Here is a 23,759-nt window from a genome sequence, read left to right as displayed (position 1 = left end):
TTCCGAGTTCCCTTTGCGGGTTGGAACTTAACGCCTGCTTTTTGCAGGCGTTAAAAAACCAACCCGCAAAAGGACCTTGGAGCTAATTACGGCACCGTAATTTACGGTGCCGTAATTAGCGCCTTCCCCATTCCCATTGAGCCCTATGGGGCAAAAATGGGAATGGGGAAGGGCCCATGGTGAATGGGGAATTACCGACCCCACCAACCTTGGAATGGGGCGGTAATTCCGCCATTCACCATGGCGGAGTCGGAAAGATAACGGCGTCAACCAAGGCGCTAATAGCGCCTTGGTTAACGCCAGGGTCGGAATGAGGCCCAATGTGTGTCAAAGTGCTTCAAGGCAGGGGAGGGAACAAGGGAAAATACAATGACATTCTTGCAGGCCACGAACAATAAGGATGTGGAATTAACTATCGTACTCGGCCTGACGACATTTCAGATAGTGCAAGAGCTAAGACATAGATAAGGAAGGGAGGTGGAGAGTGGGAAGGAAATGGAAACAGACAGGCGACTACTGTACTAGGCCTGATGACATTTCTGGTAGAGCTGGAGAAACCCAAAGGTGAGGGATGCAGAAAGGGAGGGGAGGAACAAAACAAGCGACTATCATATTAGGCCTGACGACATTTAAGATAGTGCTGGAGGGAGGGTGGGGAGGAAAAAAACAGTAATGGGAGGGTGGAGAAAACAGACGAGGTTGCTATCATATTAGGTCCAGGGACAATTCTTATAGAATAAGTGCATAGAAGAAAGTAAGGGGAAGAGGGGAGGAGATAGGAAAAGGGAGAAGGGAAAGGAGGAGAGAACAGAGAGTAAGCAGTCAAAAAGAGTGGAGAAGCAAGAGTGGAGAGCAAATACAATTGCAGAAGTCAGTCGTAAAACACATAATGTTGGAAGCCTGGATACAAGATGAAGATGGGAACAGCATGATTCAGGGCCACCATGAGTACAAGATGCAAAGGTAGTGTGGAGGGGGATATTTGATGTGCACTGTGGATGGGGAAGGAGTGGAGGAATGGGTGATAGAGTTGAGATCTTCTGGTTTTTGATACTCCAGAGGGCTCCTCTGCCCTTGGATTTGTTTGGCATGGTGGAGGAGTTGGTTCAGTACAGGAAGTGGGGATTACGGGTGAAAGAGATTGGCCAATGAGGCAGTCACAATGTGAAATTCTTTTGGAGAACACATATATTTTAAAGGTGGACAGGGTCTAAAATACAGCGGCAATCAGAGTATGGGCAGTGGTTTGTCTACTGGTCATGCTTAGGCCACAGCCTGGACTCTACTGGAAGTTGAGGCTGGATGTGCAGCTGTTAGATAGGTAGTTAGTTGTGGTCAACAATGATCGCATGGTGGAGGCGGGAGTGAGAGGAGTGGGCCAGGAAAGGAGGAGGGGGTAGGCGGGTGTGGTTTCTGGGAGAAGTACAGAGGTTGGGAAGATTTACCATGCTGGGTGGGGTCTTACTTTCACAGGCCAAATACAAGATATGACTCACCGGAGGGTGTTACAGTCACTGGATGAAGCCAATTTCAGTTCACTGCTCACATGAATTAATTAATAATTGGATTGTCTCTGAGAGATGCAACTTCCAAGTCCTCTTTATCCAGTACCAAATGAATGGCACACAGACATTTTATCAATGCCATGCATAAAAGGTGCCAGCCAATATAAATGCCAGGTGATGATGTTCATGATGGGCTGGACCTGGGTGTGTTTGGGGATACTGGATTATCCAATGGTAGATTCCAATGTATAGAGTTCTGTAGGGTCTTGATTACAGTAGCCAATCAGTTATGTTAGAATGTTATTGAATGTTAATTTTTGTAATGATGTAAACCATGCAGTTTACAGCTATATCATTCTTTGACGATGTCATTGTTAATTTTGCTTTGAATACTGTAATTAAAGCGGTTCTTTTCTTGCACTTGGTGTGTTCCTTTATTTTGTGTCATTGGAATCGTTTGGAGTACCTCTACACACCATGGGCCTCATTACGACCCAGGCGGTAAGTTACGGCCTGGGCCGTGACTTTACCACCATGGCGTAAACTATGTTTACGCCATGGTGGTTGGCGGACTTACCGCCCCATTCCGACCTTGGCGGGGCGGTAAGTCCCCAATCCCCATTTACCCTTCCCCATTCCCATTTTTGCCCCATAGGGCATAATGGGAGTGGGGAAGGCGTTAATTACGCCACCGTAAATTACGGTGGCGTAATTAACTCCATGGTCCCTTAGCGCCATGGATTTTAACACCTGCTAAAAGCAGGTGTTAAATCCGCCATGGCGCTAAGGGACCTTGTACTCAGGCGGTAAGGGTCGGCGCTGTTTACGCTGCCGTAAACCCCTTACCGCCTGGGTCGTAATGAGGCCCCATGTGTTAGACCAGAAACAACCCAATAGCATGTGTGGTATGTTGGCCAGAAACCAATCGCATCATGTGACAAACATTGCAATCCTAGAATCGTCAATGTAACCAGAGGGTGTCCATTTTGTGCAATGTCGGCCATTTGCTTTTTTCCTTTCTGTCAAACCGCTTTGCAAATGTATTCTATGCTTCGAACTCACACACAGTGCGAGGCGACGGCCTGAATGTTGAAATACTAACATTGACAGGAATGTCAAACTGTGCAGAAATACATTGTTTTTCTCTCTCACTAAGTCCTTGAAGTCGAGCAGAAGCCGCATCTAATCAGTAGTCCAGTTGCTGGGTTGTCTTGCAAACGCTGTAGTAAAAGGCAGTTAAAACGTGAATTATATTCTTCTAGCGGTGCTCCTTCGCGGAATGTGGTATTTTCTGTTTCAGAACTATAAGACCCTTAGCTGACGAACGATACACACAGATAACGTAGTAAGGAATGTTTCCCTGCTAAGAGCATGATATCTTTGCCGAGCCAGAGCTCCATGTTCCCCATAACAGAAAGCTGTCTCTGCTGCCTTTACTAGAATAACTATGTTTAGACTGAATGAAGACTTGTCATAACGTGTCATAATTGTCAATCACTGAACCCTAGCCTTTATGACATGATTGTGGGTGGATCGAATTGCCTTCGTAAAGATTATGTGTAATGTATATATATATTGCTACTTCAGTGCTTTGCGCTCTCTCTCACATCTCACAAGGTCTGGGAACACACGTTGTGAGGCGTTGAGACCCAGTCAGCCGACTGAGAATACTTTGAAATAAACCAGACTTGTTTGGAAAATGAACCTCGTGTCTGGCATGTCACTATGGTATATGGTTATTGTGCCTTAGTTTCCATATGCAGTCTTTGTGGCCTAGCAAATATGGCACCCAAATAGGGACTCTCTCACTAATGCTCCATCGTATACGTTGAAGTTGAAGAAGGCAAAAACGAGTCAAGGACGAAGCTGTCGAGCCGGGATCGGAAGGTGTTCGGCGCCCCTGTAGAAGTAATGAGAGACTCCTCCGCTGATCTGTACACAGCCTAGCCCTGATCGACGAGAAGCACCCAGAGAGCATTGAGGCGAGGGTCCTAGAACGAGGTAGATTGAGCCAGACATGCAGTCACAATGATTCTTGGTTGTGTCTGTATATGGACGAATTGCATCCTGAGTGACGAATTGGTTGATCAGGTGAGTCATGCCCCTATTCTTAAACATCCTGATATTGGTTGAGTGTTGCTCTTGCAACATCAAACGCCCAGGATAAGAAAATGGGAAGAATTAACCATGCCTGGGAAATTGTCTAACTGTTTAGTTAGATTTTTTCACTGCGGTAGACAATCTTTGGAAACTGGCCAGGTCGCGCCACCCGAAGGGTCGCCGGCATATGAAATGTATATCAAATACGGTATAGGGGCAATAGTGTTTAATGCGATTTGGCATAGGCAAACCAGACATGTATCAGACCTTCAGTGGCCCAATAATGGGAGCTTTGAATTAGCATGTATAGAACACCTAGAATCAGTATTGCTATGCAAGAAGCCTCGACCAGCAGCGTTCAACGTTGTAAGATTGGAGGAAAGAAGCTAATCTCCGATTGAGAAGCAGAGAGAAACACGCGAATACATAAAACGAATGTAGAGAAGAGCTAGAGTATGATCAGCATCAGCAGACAGAAGCCATTAGGAACATGGACAGGGCTTTCCAATTAAATGTACAGAAAATATATCTTCAGCAAGATTTGCATACATCAGATGAACTAATAAACAAAATATTGAATGAGCGAAGAAATGAATATCAAAGTTCTGACCCAGTTGCACCGCCTCCTTATGTACCTCCCATTCCCGTTATTCCATCGGCACCAGCAGTAAGCAGTTCATCTCCCCCTGTGCTTGTGACATAATTTCCTCCACCGCCGCCAGACCATGAGTTAGCCACTTTAGCAGGCAGTTCTATGGAGATGGGGCCTGTGCAAGGAAGCATTAGACATACTCGTAGCATGATTAGCAAAGGAAGGAAAGAAGAACTAAGAGAATGGGCTGAAATATATATTGATGATGAAAATGAAGTGGCTGTGCAAAGTTCCATATCTGATCATAGAAGCCTTGGTGAACAGCAAGTATTGTTAGAATGCATGGGGAATTATTTTGTGAAAATATGGAGTGATTTGACAAACACAGTGATACCACAAGAGTTGCGTGATTTGGTTGTTCTTTCGAATTTGCGAGATAATGCGACGAAAGTACGAGAACATGTAGGCCGAATATTTGTGTTTAAGCGAGAACTTGATTGATTGCATAAAGAATTAGTGGAAAAAGATAAACCGTATATGTCATATGTCCAGTAATTATTTTTTTCGCCGTTGGAACCTGTTAGTGAAGAGATGCGAATTTGTACGTGAGATGCGCTTATATGAATTACAGATGCCGCCATTTCCTCGATTGAAGTGCATGATACGTTTACTCAGTATACTCCAGAAATGCAGAGAAAGGTATTGCAGGTTATGGTAGAGTACCTACAGGATGAATGTTTGAAGAATAAGATATGTTGTCCTGCTGATTTAATGACAATTTACCAAAGAGCATTTTCACCTGAAACTGGAACGACTGCTTTTTCTCTTGATTTATCTTTGTTGCTTAATAGACAAACAAATGTAGAATCACCTAGTTTGCAATTACCCATGAGGGAGGAGCCTCCACGTGTGTCCCGAAAGTGGAAGTTGCTGCTGATGGAGCGACTCCAGCACGAACGATAGAAGCTCATTATATTGCACAGTTTGTACATGTCCCTTTTTCTAGGCAAGAGGTAAATACTATAAAGCAGACGATCACTGATATTAGGAAGAACCCGTCAGGATTCTATAAGGAAATTGAATCTGTTTTAAATGCATCTATTTTTACATTGAGTGACATTGATTTGTTGTTTCCCGTGATTCTTCCTTTAGACATTTGGCAACTGGTTAAAAACATAAATGACGCTCTGATGTTAGGTGACACATGGGAGAATTTGACTAGAATTGATAGTGAGAGAAAGGCTGGAGAGAAGCCACCACAGGTAATGTTGGCTTTACCATCGTGAATAGTAGAGAAATTGACAACTTTGGTACCCGAAAAAGAATAGTTTGGGATAAATTCACTGCTTGTTTGCAGGGCAAAGAAGAAGGAGCGACAGATTATTTTAATCGATTTGAAGAAGTATTTGCAGATTTTAGCGGTCAAGGTTCAAGCACTGAACCCGGGAAGAGATTGTTTGTTGATAGGTTTCTGCGAGGGTTGCTACCGAAAATTCAAAGTTTAATAATGACATCTGAAAGTGCTTGGCAAGCAAAAACACAAAGTGAAGTATTACATATGTCCCAGTATTATGAGAACAGAGTAAATTCAGAAAAGGACAAAGAACTAAGGGACAAAGGAAATTTGAAAACAAGAGTATTGTTGCAGCAAGTAGCAAACAATAATAGAGGTAATGGGAATGCACCATTCAGAGTCCAATTTGCATTAGCATCCAGGGATTAATCAATGTGCCTATTGTAGACAAGAAGGCCATTGGTGAGCACAGTGCCTGCATATACGGAATCAAAATGGGACTTTCCCGAGAAGACAGAATAGAGGTCGTTGGGAATACAAGGACAGAATAGAAACCAAAGAGCACCACAATTTCAGGAAAATCAGGGTAATCAGAATCAGAACCAGAATCAGAACCAACAGCGAAACAATACAAATGGTGGGAATATTTTTGAGAATCAGTCCAATGCATATTACTCTGGCGACTTTACATCTGACAATGCACTGTTCTACTAGGACAGCCCAAGACAGGGGTTGGAACCAGTATCTATTCCCGTTGACCAGAAAAGGCCCTATGTAGAAATGAAGGTTGGGAATAGGAAGCACGTTTTTTTTTAGTATTTGTATTTGTATTTATTTATTTATATTGCGCAGCCTGCCCACGGGCATCAGGGCGCATGTTTGGAAAGGTTACAGAGGGTTACAGAAGGCAGTTACAAATTACATAATATATATACATACATAGAATAAGGACATATACAAATATATACAAAGGTAGTTAGTCGTCTCAGTATATATAGAGGTAATCGAGGTTGCAAATCATGCGATAGGTGTTTACCAAAGGGTGGCCGAAGCTTTATCTTGCTCATAGAGCCATTGTTTTGCTCTGTATTTGAAGGATTGGAGGGAGGGGACATCCCTGAGATCATTGGGTAGTGAGTTCCAAAACTTTGCTGCCAGGACTGGGAAGCTCGAGCCTCTGGCTGTCTGTAGCTTGAAGCTAGGAATGATGAGTGTGTGTGCATATGCAGATCTTAGAGGTCTGTGGGCTCTGTGTTGTGTGAAGCGCTCTGACAAGTAGGCTGGTGATGTGTTGTTCTGTGCTTTGTGGCTTAAAACAAGTGTTTTGAAGGCGATCCGCCGTGAGGTGGGGAGCCATCGTAAATTGCGTCTAGTGGATGAGATGTGGGCGCGCCTAGGTATGTTAAGAGCAGCCCTAATGGCGTTATTCTGGGTTACCTGAAGTTTGTCAATGTTTCTTTGACTCGTACCAAGGTAAAGGGCATTGCAGTAGTCAATTTTGGATAAGATGAGGGTTCTGGCCAGGATCAGGCAGTTATCCATAGATAAGAAGGGAAGGCACGCAGTGATTAGTTTGCACATGTATGCAGATGCTGAAACTACTGAATTGGTTTGTGTGGTGAGAGAGAGGGTGGAGTCTAGGTAGATTCCGAGAGTTTCAGTGACATTGGTGACCTTAATGATGTTACCATCAATGTTGAATGCATCATATTTGCTGTCAAGTTTTGAAAGTTTGGACTGAGAGCCTAGGATGAGTAGCTCAGTTTTCTCATTGTTTAGGCAGAGACCGTGGTGGGTCATCCATGCCTGGATGACGGTGTAAATTGCATTGAGAGCTTTGAAATCAGTTACATAGTCACCAGTGATAGGGATGAGTATCTGGGTGTCATCTGCATAATTTGTGTAGGTGACACCCAGATGGTCAAGAATATCAAAGAGTGGTTTCGTAAAGACGTTATAGAGCGTGGGTGATACGCACAAGCCTTGTGGGACTCCGCAAGGGACATGTGCTGGGTCAGCAGCGGCAAGAGATGAGAAGACTCTCATGGATCTGTTGGCAAGGAATGAGCTGATCCAGGAGGTGGCTGCATCAGAGAAGTGGGCGGCCGTTTTGAGATGCTGGCATAGGATTTGGTGGTCCATCAGATCAAAAGCGGTGGATAAATCTAGGAGGAGTAAGAGCGCTTGTTTGCCCTTGTCTTTCAAATCCTCAATTTGCATTTTTAGATCTATTAGAGCTGTCTCTGTGCCGTGTCTAGGCCGGAAACCAGATTGCCTAAGTCCTAATAAGTTGTTCTTGTCGAGATAGTCTTGAATTTGGAGATATGCAGCGCGGTCCAGGATTTTGAGAAGGTACGGTACCGTGGTGATGGGCCTATAGTTGGTGGGGTTACTAGGGTCTAAGTTCGGTTTTTTGATTAAGGGGATTACCCATGCATCCTTAAGGTTATCTGGTACTATGCCAGATTTAGAGTTGATGAAGGAGGTGATAAAGGGAGGAAGCTCAGGCGCTGCTTCCTTTACGATTGGTGCTGGGCAGGCATCGCCTTGACAATTGGATGGTTTTAACTTCTTGATGATATTTTCCACTTCCCTAATGGTAAGAGGTGAGAAGCTGAAAGGTTTGAAGGAGTGATTGGGGGATGAGAAGTTGGAAGGTTGGGAGTTACCGGCTGAGTCAAGGAGATGGTTTTTTTTAGTGTTGATTTTAGCTTGGAGTGTAGTGATTTTGTTTAGTAATGCTTTTTGAATGTTGGCGCACCATTCGGTGTCAGGGGTGCATGTGTCAAGGGGGGCAACTGGGGACTCTAATTCCTTGAGAATTTTAAAGAGTTCCTTAGTATTGGATTGAGCTTGTATGATCCTGTTATTAAAGACTTCTTTTTTTGCCGCTAGTATGGCCTCTTTGTACGAGAGGGTGATGGCTAGAAGGTTGATTTTATTTACTGGAGTAGGTGAGTTTCTCCAGAGGGACTCAGCTTTACGTTTATCTTTCCGAAGTTCTCGTAGGTGTGGGGTAAACCAAGAATTAAGGTGGTTGCATGGTTTTTCTTTGCACTGTTTAAGGGGGCAATGGAGTCCAATGCTTTTGACATAGCTCGATTGTAGGTGTCCACCAAAACGGTAGGGTCAGCACAAGTTGTGGGGACCGGATTTAATAGTGGGAGGATGAATGGAAGTAGTTTCTCAGTTGTGATATCCTTCTTGTTACGAGTGAGTGTGGGTGGCGCGGTACAAGGTTTGTGCGCGGATGGGCAAGAATTGATGGAGAATGTTATTTTGTGATGGTCAGACCATGCACATGGTGACACTGAAATTAGGTTTAGTGCGCAATCCATGTCTGAAACCCAGTCCAATGTGCGACCCTTGATATGAGTGGGTACATTGACATGCTGGGTTATGCCAAAGTCGGATAGAACGTTGGCAAGGTCACAAGCTTTAGTGTCGTTCGTGTCCAGATAGCCTAGGTTAAGGTCTCCAAGTAAGATCATTTGGGATTTAGGCTTAGTTTTAGATGCTAGGATGGAAGAGATGTCTTCTACGGATGTGGAAGTGGGACCAGGTGGCCGATAGATGAGGTGCACTGAGGCGGTATGATTAGGTGAGATTGGGAGTTTAATCGAGAGTAGTTCAGCTGAGGGCAGCTGATGATTGTTAGCCACTCTTAGGTTAAAAGAGCTCTTGAATATAAATGCTAATCCACCCCCCTTAGTTTGATTGGTGTCCCTATTGCACCAGATGATAAAATAGCTATCGGGAATGGCGAGGGTCAGGGCAGGGCCAGACGCCGCATGTAACCATGTTTCTGTGATTGCCAAAAAATCAAGGTTTTCAGTCACAATGAAGTCAGCGATGTCTAGCGCATGAGCGGGGACAGTGCAGGCGTTAATGAGCGCCCCTATGAGTTTAGCTTGGGAATTGGGGATGTTGGCTCGGGAGGCCTCTACCAATAGTGGGGCATCTAGGGTATGGGTTAAGTTGGCAGAATTACAACTAATTTCTGTGTTCAGGTGGTAGGACCAGTGGTAACATCTAGTTGCTAATATTTGGTTCTGGACTGGAGTGGGACAGGGTTTACTCTGTCGGCTTGGGGATAGGCAACTAAGTAGGCATAATGGTGAAGGTTCATTGGTGGTGAATTTGGACCTAGCGCTGTCGGGCAAGGATGATGTGTAGCCGTGAGACGTGATGCAGTTCTGTGGTGTAAAATGTGTGTTTGAGGGGTAATGGATGCGCGAGCAAAGCCTGGCATTCCTAATGCACGTATGGCATGGTTGGTTAGGGATGGGTTTGGTGATGAAGTGTCGTAGCCACAGGGCTGGCTTATTTAGGTATGGGTTGTGCGATATCATGTTGCAGGATGGAAGTGAGCATGGCAGTGTTGCAGTGGTTGTGGTAGCTGGTTTAATGTGAGTGGCCATAGTGGGGACAGGTTGTAGTGTGATTACGGCCATAAGGTTATACAGTAAATAAAGGTGAGGCGAGTGCAGGTGGACAGGCTTGAGGGTGATGACGTCAGGTAATGGATATGTCAGGCAAGTAAACCAGGTGCAATTCATAATTAATAATTAATAATAGTGTTGCACAATGTGATGTGGGGATCTAGTCGGTATGGCTAAGATTACTCAAAATGGGCAAATTCAAATAAACAAGTATTCATGGCAATCAGATTGGCTAGGATTGCACAAATAGTCAGTTACCAATAGGAAAAGTGTTCATAGCAATAGGCAGATTCAAATTGGCTAGGATTGCACAAATAGTCAGCTACCAATAGGAAAAGTGTTCATAGCAATAGGCAGATTCAAATTGGCTAGGATTGCACAAAAATAGGCACGTTTGACGATCGGGCTCAGCAGTGGTTGTGGAGTATGTGGAAGGTGAGTACCTGTTGCATAGGGCAACCTTACACAGGACAGGCAAGCAACATTATACAAGTAGTAAGGATAGTGCTACCTGCGCGGACGTTAATAGTACAGTGACCTGTCCTTAAATACAGTGGACACAGGTGCACAAAATTGTTTGATTGACCATCAGCGGGTTCCAGAGCTACCACTGTCAGGGCATAAGAATGTCTCAGTAGGGTTCTCAGGTACGCCAGTAATTGGTCCAGTGTCACAACCAGTACCTATAACACAAGGACCATCCACAGAGTCTTCCCCATTTCTTTTGACGTAAAATTGCGGTGAAAATTTGTTAGGATTAAATGTGTTGAAGAAATTGAATGCAGTCATTTATTGTTTTCCTGATGGAGTCTATTTGACAATCTCGCCACAAAAGACTCCTGTATCGCAATTTGTATCTATGCCACTACTGACTGAATTGAGTAAAGTACCGACTTGTATATAGGAAGTGAACGATAATGACATTGGTTGTTTGAAAGTTGAGCCAGTAAAAATTGTTTTGAAAGAAGGAATTACATTGCTGCGTATTCCACAACATAACATTTCGAGTGAGGGAGAAAATGCATTGAAATGTATTGTATCAGATTTGATTAAAAGAAACTTGATTGATGAGATTTCTGGTAGTACTTGCAATAGTCTGATTCTTCTGGGTTTACAAGAAAGGAAGTAATGATATACCTTACCGTTTTATAATTGATTTGCGCGGAGTGAAAGAAGTGGTTGATCCGCAATTTCCATTAGTCCCGGATGTGACTACAATTCTGACTATGATTCCAGTTTCTGTATTGTATTTTAGTGTGATTGATTTGAAGAATGCATTTTTCAGTATCCCAGTGCATCCAGATAGCAGATATGTGTTTGCTTTTACTCTAAGGGGATGGTCATTTACATTTACACAAATTCCACAGGGCTACACTGAGAGTCCAAGTATTTATAGTAGAGCATTGAAGGAACAACTAGCTATGCTAGAATTACCTACAGGCTGCGTATTATTACAATACATAGATGATTTATTAATAGCGGCAGACACAGAAGAAATTTGTAAAGAGAGTACAGTTGCACTATTGACACATTTAGCAGCACATGGACAACAAAGCTTTGCTAAAGAAATTCCAGTATTGTCGAAAGGAAGTGGCCTACTTGGGCTACTTCCTTTCAAAGGAGGGAAGAAGATTGATACCAGAAATAATAGAAAGCATCTCTGATATGCCTATTCCAAATACGCAGAAAGAAGTCAGGGCTTTAATTTGCATGGCTTCATATTGTAGGCAGTGGATCGCTAATTTTTCTATGATCGTGAAACCAATAGTGGCATTGACAAGGAAGGATGTTAGCCTTTCATTTGCCATGGAACATGGAATGTCAAGAAGCATTTGACCTGCTCAAAGCTGCAATATGTTCAGCTCAAGTTTTGGGCATGCCATATTACTACAAGAATTTAGAGTTATTTGTGTATGAAAATAATGGATGTGCTTTGGCTGTTTTGACTCAGGAACAAGGAGGGAGAAATAGACCATGTGGTTACTTCTCTTCCATGTTGGATCCTGTTGCATGTGCTTTGCCGCGCTGCTTGTGAGCTGTTGCTGCAGCCTCTGCGCCAGTAAAACAAACCGAGGGAATGGTTTTAGGTCACGCTTTAACCATAATGGTACCTCACTCAGCGGACGTTTCTAAATAGAATGCAGACACAACATCTCACATCAGCCAGATTAACAAGGTATGAAATAGTTCTATTTGCACCACATATCCAAATTATGAGGTGTTGCTCTTTAAATCCGGCCATCATTCTAAGTCCACCAGTGGGCTTAGGAAGTACTTCTGACAGAGAACCTTCGATGATATGTTTGTGATCAAGTGCAGCTGTCTTTCTTTCGACGTCAGGATCATCAAGCTCTTTCTCATGTGGCAAAGAAAATGGAACTCTTTGCGTGTGTGTTGCGTGGATCCAATGTCTGCGGCCATCCACTCGGACTGCAGTCTGCGTAGCCAGTAGCACCTGGAAAGGCCCCTTCCAGCATGGTGCAAGTGAAGATTTTCTTTCAAATTTTTTGATCAACGTCCAGTCACCAGGCTGCAGACAATGTCCTGGGCCTGTGTATCTGACAGGAAGAGCCTCCTGCACCTGCTGATGAATCAAACACAAGTTTTGAATGAACTGTTTACAGTAGTTAATAAGTAACGGGTACTCTATACCCCTTAACCGTTTCGGCCGAGGGGCATTCCAAAAATTCGCTGGTCTCCCCATCACAATTTTGTAAGGGGAGAGACCAGTCTTCGCCTCTACAGTTGTTCACATGCAAAGTAAAGCTAGTGGTAATGCATGGGGCCATTTCAAATTGCTCCCCACACATATTTTACTAATTTTATTTTTCAATATACCGTTCTGACGTTCCACCAAACCGGCACTCATCGGGTGTCTGGCTGAATGGAATAGTTTATCAATCTGGAGACCTGCACAACTTTGCAATATCACGGCCGCAATAAAGTGCGGGCCGTTACCTGACCATATGACACGGGGTAGCCCAAAACAGGAAAAGTATTCTTTTAGCATGGATTTAGCTGTGGACATAGCTGCACAATCTTTCAGGGGATAGGCCTCTACCCATTTGCTAAATACGCAGACCACCACGAGGACATACTTATAGTTTTGGCACCTTTCCATTTCTATGAAATCAAAATGGATGACTTCAAATGTACATGCAATCAAAACGAAACCTCCTCGCAGGTCAAGTGAAGGTGCACAACATGAAAATGAAATAATTAAAGAATGTATAGCAATTCATATTTCTGATGACGATTACAGCAGTATGGGTAGTTTTGAATTAAATACCTGGTCCAATGAAGACGTGATGTATGGATGATGCTATTGGTTTACGGCAAAAGGAGGGTTTGTTAGACCAGAAACGACCCTATAGCATGTATAGTATGTTGGCCAGAAACCAATCGCATCATGTGACAAACATCGCAATCCTAGAATCGGCAATGTAACCAGAGGGCGTCCATTTTGTGAAATGTCAGCCATTTGCTTTTTTCCTTTCTGTCAAACCACTTTGCAAATGTATTCTATGCTTCAAACTCACACACAGTGTGAGGCCACAGCCTGAATGTTGAAATACTAACACAGACAGGAATGTCAAACTGTGCAGAAATACATTGTTTTTCTTTCTCACTAAGTCCTTGAAGTCGAGCAGAAGCCGCATCTAATCAGTAGTCCAGTTGCTGGGTTGTCTTGCAAACGCTGTAGTAAAAGGCAGTTAAAACGTGAATTATATTCTTCTAGCAGTGCTCCTTCGCAGAGAGTGGTATTTTCTGCTTCAGAACTATCTGACCCTTAGCTCACGAACCGAGACACACAGATAACGTAGTAAGGAATGTTTCCCTGCTAAGAACATGATATCTTTGCCGAGCCAGATCTCCATGTTCCCCATAACAGAAAGCTGTCTCTGCTGCCTTTGCTAGAATAACTATGTTTAAACTGAATGAAGACTTGTCATAATGTGTCATAATTGTCAATAACTGAACCCTAGCCTGTATGATATGTTTGTGGGCGGATCAAATTGCCTTCGTAAAGATTATGTCTAATGTATATATATAGCTGCTTTTGCGCTGCCCACTCTCTCTCGCATCTCACGAGGTCTGCGAACACACGCCGTGAGGAGTTGAGACCTAGTCGGCTGACTGAGAATACTTTGAAATAAATCAGACTTGTTTGGAAAACGAACCTCGTGTCTGACGTGTCACTATGGTATATGGTTATTGTGCCTTAGTTTCCATATGCGGTCTTTATGGCCTAGCACATGATGCCAAGATCTTCTAGAATAATCAATAATCACGTTCCCTTAAAGTGCTGGATCAATTACAAGATTGGAGTTTTGTTTCTCAGCACTACAATGCATCCGTCAGGGTGCCTGCAACCTCTTAATGCTGTACTGTGTGGCGTGCTATGTAGTATGTGAAACAGATCATGTGTGTGTCTTCCTCAGATCAGCTATGGATCCACGGACCCAATCTTCAGAAACAGGCTTCAGTTCCCATCCTTTTACCGTACAGTCCCTAGTGAGATCCATGTGCCCAGCGGCATCGCCCGGCTGCTCAAGCACTTTGGATGGACCTGGGTTGGGATCCTCACATCAGATGATGACAATGGAAGGAAAGCGAGCGAGGAGCTGGAGAAAGAGGTCTCCATGATTGGGGGCTGTGTGGCATTCATCGGAAGACTCCGCAAGGCACCTTTGTCCTCATCTAAAGAGACATATGAGTTAGCTAAAATGATTATTCGGTCCACAGTGAACGTGGTGATAATTCACTGCTCAAACGCTCATTTCACACATTTAATGATCTGTTTCTACTTCTTATCACCTATAAAGGTTTGGATTGCTTCAGTGGCTTCTTCATATTGGAAAGAGTTTACATATTCATATCCCTTCTGGCTGTTCAATGGCTCTCTGGCATTTTCTATACCCAAAGGAGAGATCCCAGGACTCAAGGACTTCCTGTACAGTGTGAAGCCTTCTAATGTCTCTGATAGTGCCATGTTAATGGAACTATGGAAAATAGCATTCAGTTGTATTCCTGCCTACCCAGGCAGCACTTACCCTCATGATTCCAACTTCCCTCTCTGTACAGTGGAACACACGCTCAAAGAAATATCTACTAGAGAATATAATGTCGACTACTTTTATTCAACATACAGTGTTTACACCGCAGTCTATGCCGCAGCTCACGCGTTACATGACATGCTCTCCTCCAGAACCCCAGCAGGCCCTGCTTCAATGAGAGAGAGTCTAAGGAGAGACTTCCAACCATGGCAGGTAGGAAAACCATCAGTCATTCAAGCACTCATATTAGGAGCAACGCAGAGCCCAGAGGCACTGGGTTCATAATAAATAACACCGGACTGTTTTTACTATGCATCTTAATCCATGCTGTTTTCCATAGTCACTCACCTGTTAACTCATTTACTCACTGTTTTTTGCTTCGAAGTACTGTACAGTAACACTCATTGAGAATCAGAGAGATGCAGCTTTAATGGCAGACACAAACATTCAATGGGCCTCATTACGACCCTGGCGGTCCGGAAATAACGGTGGCGGTAAACCCGCCGCCACCGTTGTTTCCGGACCGCCTGATCCCGACCCCTGCAGGCGGGAGGTGATGTTCCCGCCAGGTCTGACCTGGCGGGTTTAACACCTCCCGCATGCAGGCGGACGAGGAAACACCGGCAGCATTACGAGATGCTGCCGGTGTTTCCATGATCCCGATTCCCATTGAGTCCCATCGGACTCAATGGGAATGGGGATTTACACCATTCCGCCTCCGTGATTCCCGGAAACCGGGGTTGTAATGCCCCGGTAATTCCGGGAATCACGGAGGCGGAATGGTAATACGAGTCCGGCGGTAACCAGGCGGTTTTACCGCTGCGGTTACCGCCGGACTCGTAATGAGGCCCAATGTCTCATTTAATACATTTCGTATAACAAATATCCATCTCCAGGGCCATGTCTATATCATGAAACATTATTACAGGTAAGTAAAAAATCAAGAAAAAGAAATAAGAGACAAAAGAAAATGTATCTCATTTCATTATTCTTTCCAGTGTTGATAGAGTATACTATTTCATTGGCTAAGTAATACCTTGTTTGTTTGCAATTTTAAATGACAAGCTATAGAAATCAAAAAAGAAATACATATAAATCCATCATCATGTAATCATGGCACTGCAACCATGTGTGGTAAAAGTTCCATAGAATTAATTTGAAAGCAGATCCGCTCATATCTTTGTCTATCCATCATTTCCAACTGTATGGTGGGGGCACCGTGTGGGGTATATATCCTGGTAAGCTATAGAGAGAAGCGAAGACTATCTAGTCCTTCATTCCTATAGGTTAAATGTTTACCTTTGGGTCAGTGAGAGAATTTGAAATGGTGGTCGGATGTGAGTTAGTGTTTTCTTAGCTTAAAATGCCATACGGCAGCATGTACATACCGTGACGCCACCACAGTAGAGACGTCACTCAGTTTGAGAGAAAGAGGGTCTGATGGGGCACAAGAGGGGTGGGCCTCCATCAGTAGAGAAAATACTTCTTCAGTATTAGTGTGATTAAAGTGGGAGATAGAGGCAGAGGATGTGTTAAGTTTCACTAAGCAGCACATACATGTAGGCCGGATTCTTGTGGCAGATGATCCAAGATGATTAAGGCCAGTCTCCAGAGCAGCACAACCACCAGCAAGATACAACAGGTGGCACAAAAACCTCAATAGTGACTGCCAGGCATGGGAAACCCCCAAAGAAGGAGAAAAACCCATGGCGATGATGCAGGTGGCAAATTCAGCAATGAGGACTGGACTGAAGTACAATGTAGATGGAAGGTAATGCAGGAATCAAAGTAAGAAGCATGCAGGAATTGCAGGTAAGGCATAGTGAGATAACTGATGTATAGATTAAATCAGGAGCCAATAAGGCAAGGTGAATGGAAGAGAATGGCAAAGGACCAGCAGCATCTCTGCAGGGAAGATTAACCTGTGCATTGCGATGTGCCGACTCTGGGCTGCAATGATCCTTTAATGATCCATGCTTAAGTGTTCTTAGCATCAGGATGAGAGCGCTGCTACATTCATGCAATGTCGTCATGCAGCTGCTGGACATTAGAAGACGGGCTGCATGTGCTGGGAAAAGGAGGTGGCCCTCTTGGTAGGGGTTCCCACAGGGAAAACCCAAACACCAACACCTCTACAAGGAAACAGCAGGGAGGAGACACTAAGCATAATGTCTCATTACAGTATGCCTCCACCGTAGGGGTTCTGGACCCAGGTCCAGGGATGATAATGATGAAAGGGAAAAGGAAAACAGGGGCATGTACGTCAGCAGCCCATATGCCTTCCAATCCACTAGATACTGCAAACGACCTCAGTAATATCAGGAGTCAGAGATGTGAGAGATCTCATACGCCGGGCCAGTGGAAGACGCAATGGGAGCAGGCAAAGTCTTCACCCATCCTGGAAAAACAACCCAAAACATGAGGCTTCAGTTGGGAGGTTTGAAAGACAGGGTGGATCCGAGACCATGTAGGAGGCAAAGGAATGGCTAACCAAACTGGACTAATACATTTGATGATAGGAAATGGACCAAAATATTTAGGAGATCATTTAAAATGTATAAATTGTCGTGGTAAGAACCGAGAACATAACCAGACTTGATCACCATACAGACATTGTAGGGTTCTGTGAATGTTTGACAGCTGCACATTACTTGGCACATAACTGTTCTTCCTTGGGGCAAGTTAAAGCCGGCTAGTGGCCTTCCTGGATAGTGGTGATCAATTCCTGGACTGAGTAGTACAATGAGTCGTATTGTAATAGGCGAATTTGGCCATTTATTTTTATTTGTGTATTGTTCATTTGTAAAGTGCCTATACACAAATGTTTCGAGGTGCAGCAAAAGGCAGAACAAGGGGAACAGTAAGGAGGAATTAGTAATCCCAACAGGCCGTGCGACATAATCGTGCAAGTGCAGCAGTGATAAGTGCCTGGGGAAGGGAGGTGGCGAAGTGCAGGAACTGGGTGGAAGGGCCCAGGAGAGGGAGTGCCAGGGAAGCCAGGTGGACAGGGCCAGGGAGAAGAGAGTGAAGCAACGTCCACAAGTGCAAATTAAGGAGCGGATGGGTACAAGGGGTGCAAGCCAACCAGCTAAGTGTAGGGTGGGCCCTTTGAGGACAAGTGCATGATGAGGGTTGGGGTGGGGGTGGGTCAGCAGAATAAGGGCAGAGGTAGACAGGGTAGGGGAGCCCCTGGCATCCTCTAAGACTCTGAAGGAACCAGGCCACCAGTCGTAGGCAGAGGGAACATTAGCAAGGGATGAACAGTAGAAGGAAAAGGAGAAAATGAAGGTCTCGAGAAGCTTCAGGAGCTTAAGGAGATCCAGCTCCAGTCTGAGAGGGGCAGGGAGGCCATTCCAGAGGGCGGCACCTGCGGAAGAGAGAGATCTACCCCCAACTCTCTTTCAGAAAGCATTGTGTATGATGCAGAGGGTCTTGAATTTGATCCTCACAGCAGCCGAGAGACAGTGGAGAGATTTAAGGGCTGGAGAGATGCAGCCCCTGGGCTTGAGGCCAAAGATGGGTGTTGCAGTCCTATTCTGGATTAGTTGAAGGGGGTGAAGAGAAGAGTAGGTAGATTAAGGAAGAGGCTGTTGCAGTAGTCTAGCCTGGAGATAACCAGAGCTCTGGAGACATTGAGTTTATTGGGGAAGGTGAGGAAGAGGAGAATGCCTCTGAGGAGGTGTAGCTGAAAGTGGGCCTTCTTTGCCAAATCCATGATGTGAGGAGAGAAGGAGAGGCAGGATTTTTGCCTCACACAAAGTTGAGGGAAGGGCGTCCAAGGAGAGCAGCCAGAGTGTGGGGGGGGAATGAGGTGGCAGCGGTCCCAATGAGAAGTATCTCTTTCTTACTGCGATTAAGGCAGAGATTGTTAGTAGTGCATCATGAATAGCAGACAATCAGGAATGGAGATCAGGGTAGGATGATCAACTGTGTCGAACGCGGCTGACAAAGCTAATAAAACAACCGCACCAACACCACCCTGATCCATCCGATAAGCCAGGTCGTTAAGAACTGAGTTAAGGACAGATTCAGTACCCCTTCAGGCCGAAAACCAGATTGAAAAGAATCAAAATAAGAGGAAGATTCAAGAAATGTAGACAACAAAGGAGAGACCAAGGCTTCCAGAGATTTCATGAGGAAGGGCAGTAAGGATATGGGGCGATAATTGGCCAGCACCTCTGGATCTAGCAAAGGTTTTTTTAATAGCGGAATCACAAGGGCGGGTTTGATTGTAGATGGAATCACTCCATCCATAAAGGAGGCATTAACCGCTACAGTGATATGAGAGATGATGGACCTTGCATTTTTCTTCAACAGAGCCAGGGGAATGACATCAGATGGGGAGGCTGATTTCAGACGTTGGATAGCGGCCAAGATGTCAGGTTCAGAGAAAATAGGAAACAAGGACCAAGTCCCTGTAGCCAGCGGGGGCTCAGTAAATCCATAAGCAGCTGGAGGAAGTGTCACTCCAATGTTAATTTTAGCGTAAATGGAGGAGATCTTAGACACAAAGAAGGAGGAAAGAGAATCACAGAGAGTTTGAGATGGGGTAGGCTCACTCTCTCATTCTCTATCCTCCCCGCTGGCCCGACTGACTCTGCATGGCAAACTCTTGATGTTCTGGTCTCTTCAGACCTTCCCAGCTCTATCCCTATTGCCACTCCTCTCTCCTGGAGTGATTACTTTCTCCTTACCTCCTTGCTCACTCTCTACACCTGACAGGCCAAGCCAACTCCAGCACTGCCATCTACCTTCTCGGTTATCCGACCCATGAAGCATGTATCAGATGAGGCTTTTGCCACCACTTTCTCATGCCCCATCCCCCTTTGGCTGACTCACACCCTGACACAGCCCTCTCCATGCTCCACTCTGCTATCTCTGATACTTTTGATGTTCTTGCCCCTGTCATGAGGATCCTCTTGAAGCCCAAAGCCAACTGCAACTCCTGTTACCACTCAGACCTCGCCACTCTTAAACGCAAGGGCAGGGTGGCTGAGAGGAAATTGCGTGCTTCCGGTACATCCTCTGACAAACTGGCCTTCTGCCTGTTCCAAAGGCAATACTGTCTCTTTGTCCGCACCAAGAAGATAGCCCACATCCAAGTCTGCGTCTCTGCAGCATGAACTCGTTAAAATCTGCTAGGAGTTCGCCAATCCTGCTGCATTCTCTACCTCCCTTGTCTCCTCCCAGGCTCTCTGCATGGCCCTGACTTCTTATTTCATCTTTAAAATGTAGGACATCCTGTCCTCTCTCTCTTCATCTCCCCCTGCCCCCTCTATTCCCTGCTCTTCCTCCTCCCTCCTTCTCTGCCTTTCCCCTGTTCTCCTCAGATGAGGTTTCTAGACAAGTCTGATCTATGACAGTCTCGTCAAAACAGGTTCACCCCTGTTCTTCCAAAACCATCAAGGACCAAATTGACACCCTACATCCTGCTCTGACTGACTTCTGCAACCACTCCTTTGCCACTGGAGCCTTCCCTTTCCCCTTGAAGCACACCCTTGTGCACCCTCTTCTTAAGAAACTCTCCTCTGACCCTTCCTGGCTGGCTAATTATCACCCAATCACCTCACACCCTTCCTGGGCAAACTCCTGGAAAGCAGGCCATCTTCCAGCTTAATCTCCACACTGAAGCGGTTGGTTGTCTCCATGACCATCAGTCTGGCTTCAGAGCGGCCAGAAGCACGGAAACTGCTCTCCTGAACATCCATGAAGACCTGCTCTCCAACCTTGATTCCAACATCCCCTGTGTCCTCATTGATCTCTCCTCTCCATGCCATCCTGCTCAATCATCTCCGTGATAACCTGGGTATCACCTATCAGGCCCTGGCTTGACTGACTTCTTTCCTCTCCAATCGACCCTCCCAGGTAAAACTTGAGTGCTTCCTCTCCTCTATCTCTACCTTTGGTGTTCCCCAGGAGTCTAACCTCTCTCCCTGGCTGTTCAACCAATACCTGCCACTCCTTGCCCAATGCATTGCCGGTCTCTGCCCCAACTTTTAGTGCTATGCGGATGACACTCAACTCATTTTCAGGCTCCCTTCCGCCACCTCTTCTTCTTCTCTCATCTCTGACTGTCTGTCTGCTGTCCAAGAGTGGTGTGCCGCCAATGAGCTCTGCCTTAATGCCAGTAAGACAGACATTCTCCTCATCGGCACACCTGCTCCCTCCTTTCCTGTCGCTCTCTGGCTGGCCTCTCTTGGCCCTCTTCCTGCTCCCACCCGTGAGGCTAAAAACCTCAGGTCATCTTTGACTCCACACTCTCCTTCTTTCCTTACATCTCTGATGTCTCTAAGAAGTCACACTACCAGCTGCACCTCCTCAGAGGTATTCTTCCTTTCCTCTCCTTCCCCCAGAAACTCCCTGTCTCCAGAGCCCTGGCTCTCTCTAAGCTGGAAAACTGTAACAGCCTCTTTCTAAATCTGCCTGCTTCTACTCTCCGCCCGCTGCAACTCATGTGAGATATGTCCTTGGCCTCAAGCCCAGGGATCGTATCTCTCCAGGAGGAAAATCTCTGCACTGGCTCCCAGTGGCTGCAAGGATTAAATTCAAAACCCTCTGCATTGTTCACAAGGCCATCTGGAGTCTGGGGCCGCAATACCTTCAACTCTCTCTTCCTAAATATCTTCCTTCTATAGCTCTCTGTTAATCTGCCTCCAACTCCCTCAGGTTCAATCGCTTCTCCAAGCAATGAGTTAGTGGTAGATCTCTTTCGTTTGCTGGGGTGTCCCTCTGGAACAGCCTCCTTGCCTCTCTGAAACTTGAGGAGAACCATCTCCAGTTCTGGGAGCACCTCAAGACCTTCCTCTTTGCTTCTGCTTTCTCTCCTCCTCTCCCTGGCTGATCCACTGGCTGAAATGGAAACTGCACTGGTTACCTAGCTACCCTCTGACCTCAGGCCCTGGTCCCCTCCCCACCAGTTGCACACCTGCACTTCCCCCTGGCAACCCTTGCACTTGGGGACTGTTTCTGTATCCCTACAGCTCCCTACTAGCACTTGACACCTGATGTCTGCACTTACCCTTGCACTTGCCACCTACTGGACGCACTCTTTATTTATATATTGTCTTATTTATTTTACTCTTCCCTATGTACTGCACTGCCCCCTCTCCCGTTCCCCAGCATTTTTCCCCGTCCCCCCTCTACCTACACCTGCACAATCTCAATGTCACCTGGCCTAGTAAGATCGTTGTCTCTGTCTGCCCTCGGTTCTCCTCCCGGTTCTCTGCCCTTGTCTCACCGCGCCTTGTAACACTTGTGTATAGATGCCCTATAAATGCCATATCATATCATATAAGGTGTTGCGAAAGCAAATCCTGGACCGCTAGATAATTCTTGTCTAAGGAATCAAACCTAACAAACTGAAGAAAATCTGTAGGAATGTATACAAATGTGGCTCGTGAAGGAGCATCTTTTCTGACTGTGACTTCATGGCTTTTGACTGTGCCATTCTTGAGAGAAAATCAGCTGCTATATTCTGGCTGCCTGGCAGGGAAGTAAGACATTGGTCATATTGGAGGAAACAAGCCCATCTAGCTTGTCTGCTGTTCCTACAATTAAACTGTTCAGGACCTGCAGATTGTGGTGATCAGTTCTGATTTCCATTTGTTGAGTGGATTCCAACAGTAAATGCCTCCATTCTTCGTAAATGAACTTCATTGCTGGAAGCTCATTTTCTAGAACAGTGTAATTTCCTTCTGATGTTGTGAGCGTACGAGAAAGGTAAGCCACGGGATGTGCACTACCGTCCTCTTGTTTTTGTTTAAGGACAGCACCAATGGAGTCATTAGCAATGTCAGACGCAAGGACAATGTCAGGTTGGCAAAGGATAGGAGCATTCATAAAGTCTCTTCTGAGATCCTGGAATGCCTTTTCCGTCTCTTCAGTCCAGAGAAAGCGCATATCTTTCTTCAATATTCTCATCAAGGGGAGTGCCCTTTCTGAGTAGTGTGGAATAAACTTTCCTTAGAAACAAATTCTCTACAACCAGAAATCATTGGATTTCATTCACTGAAAATGGGGACATTGTTTATTGCCACTACTTTGTGTGGATCCATCGCAATACCTTTAGATAACAAAATATAGCCAAGAAAAGGAACAGAGGCTTGATGGAAAGAACGATTCTCTGGTGTAGCAAAGAGTTGATTCTTAGATAGCCATAGAAGTACTGTACGTACATGTTGTTCAGGCTTGACAGTTTTTGGATAATATCAAGATGTCGTCAAAGATATACTATGACGAAGTGTAATAACAAATCTGAAAAGAACCTGTCCATGAAAAGCTGAAATACAGAGGGGGCATTGGCGGGGCCAAAGGGAATGATCTTGTACTGGAAATGCCTAAAGGGCGTTCTAAAGCGTTCTTCCACTCATCCCCATATCTAATTCGGATCAACTGGTAAGTGCCTCTGAAGTCCAGTTTGGTCAAAATGGTAGCCCCACTGACTGCTTCCAAAATATCTAAAATAAGAGGGAGTGGTTTCTTCTCCACAGTTACTTTATTGAGGCCCCTATAATGCAGACAAGGCCTTAATTCAGAACACTCTTTTTTGGGTACAAAAAAGAGAGATGGTCCTGCTGGGTATTTTGAAGCAGTAATAAGACCTTTACGCAACTTGTCATCCTGGTGTTCAAAAGAACAAGTTACTTACCAACTGTAAAGTTCTTTCGTCTGGATGTTCCTCCCATGTATTCCTCAACTATGATATTCGTATCTCACCAGCTTTGCTGTTTGGAAAACAAATTCTCGACAGAGGGCGCTGTGCACAAGGTC

This window comes from Ambystoma mexicanum, chromosome 2q, assembly GCF_040938575.1.
Source record: "Ambystoma mexicanum isolate Mex_15411 chromosome 2q, UKY_AmexF1_1, whole genome shotgun sequence".
NCBI lineage: Eukaryota > Metazoa > Chordata > Amphibia > Caudata > Ambystomatidae > Ambystoma > Ambystoma mexicanum.
This window is presented reverse-complemented; position numbering follows the sequence as displayed.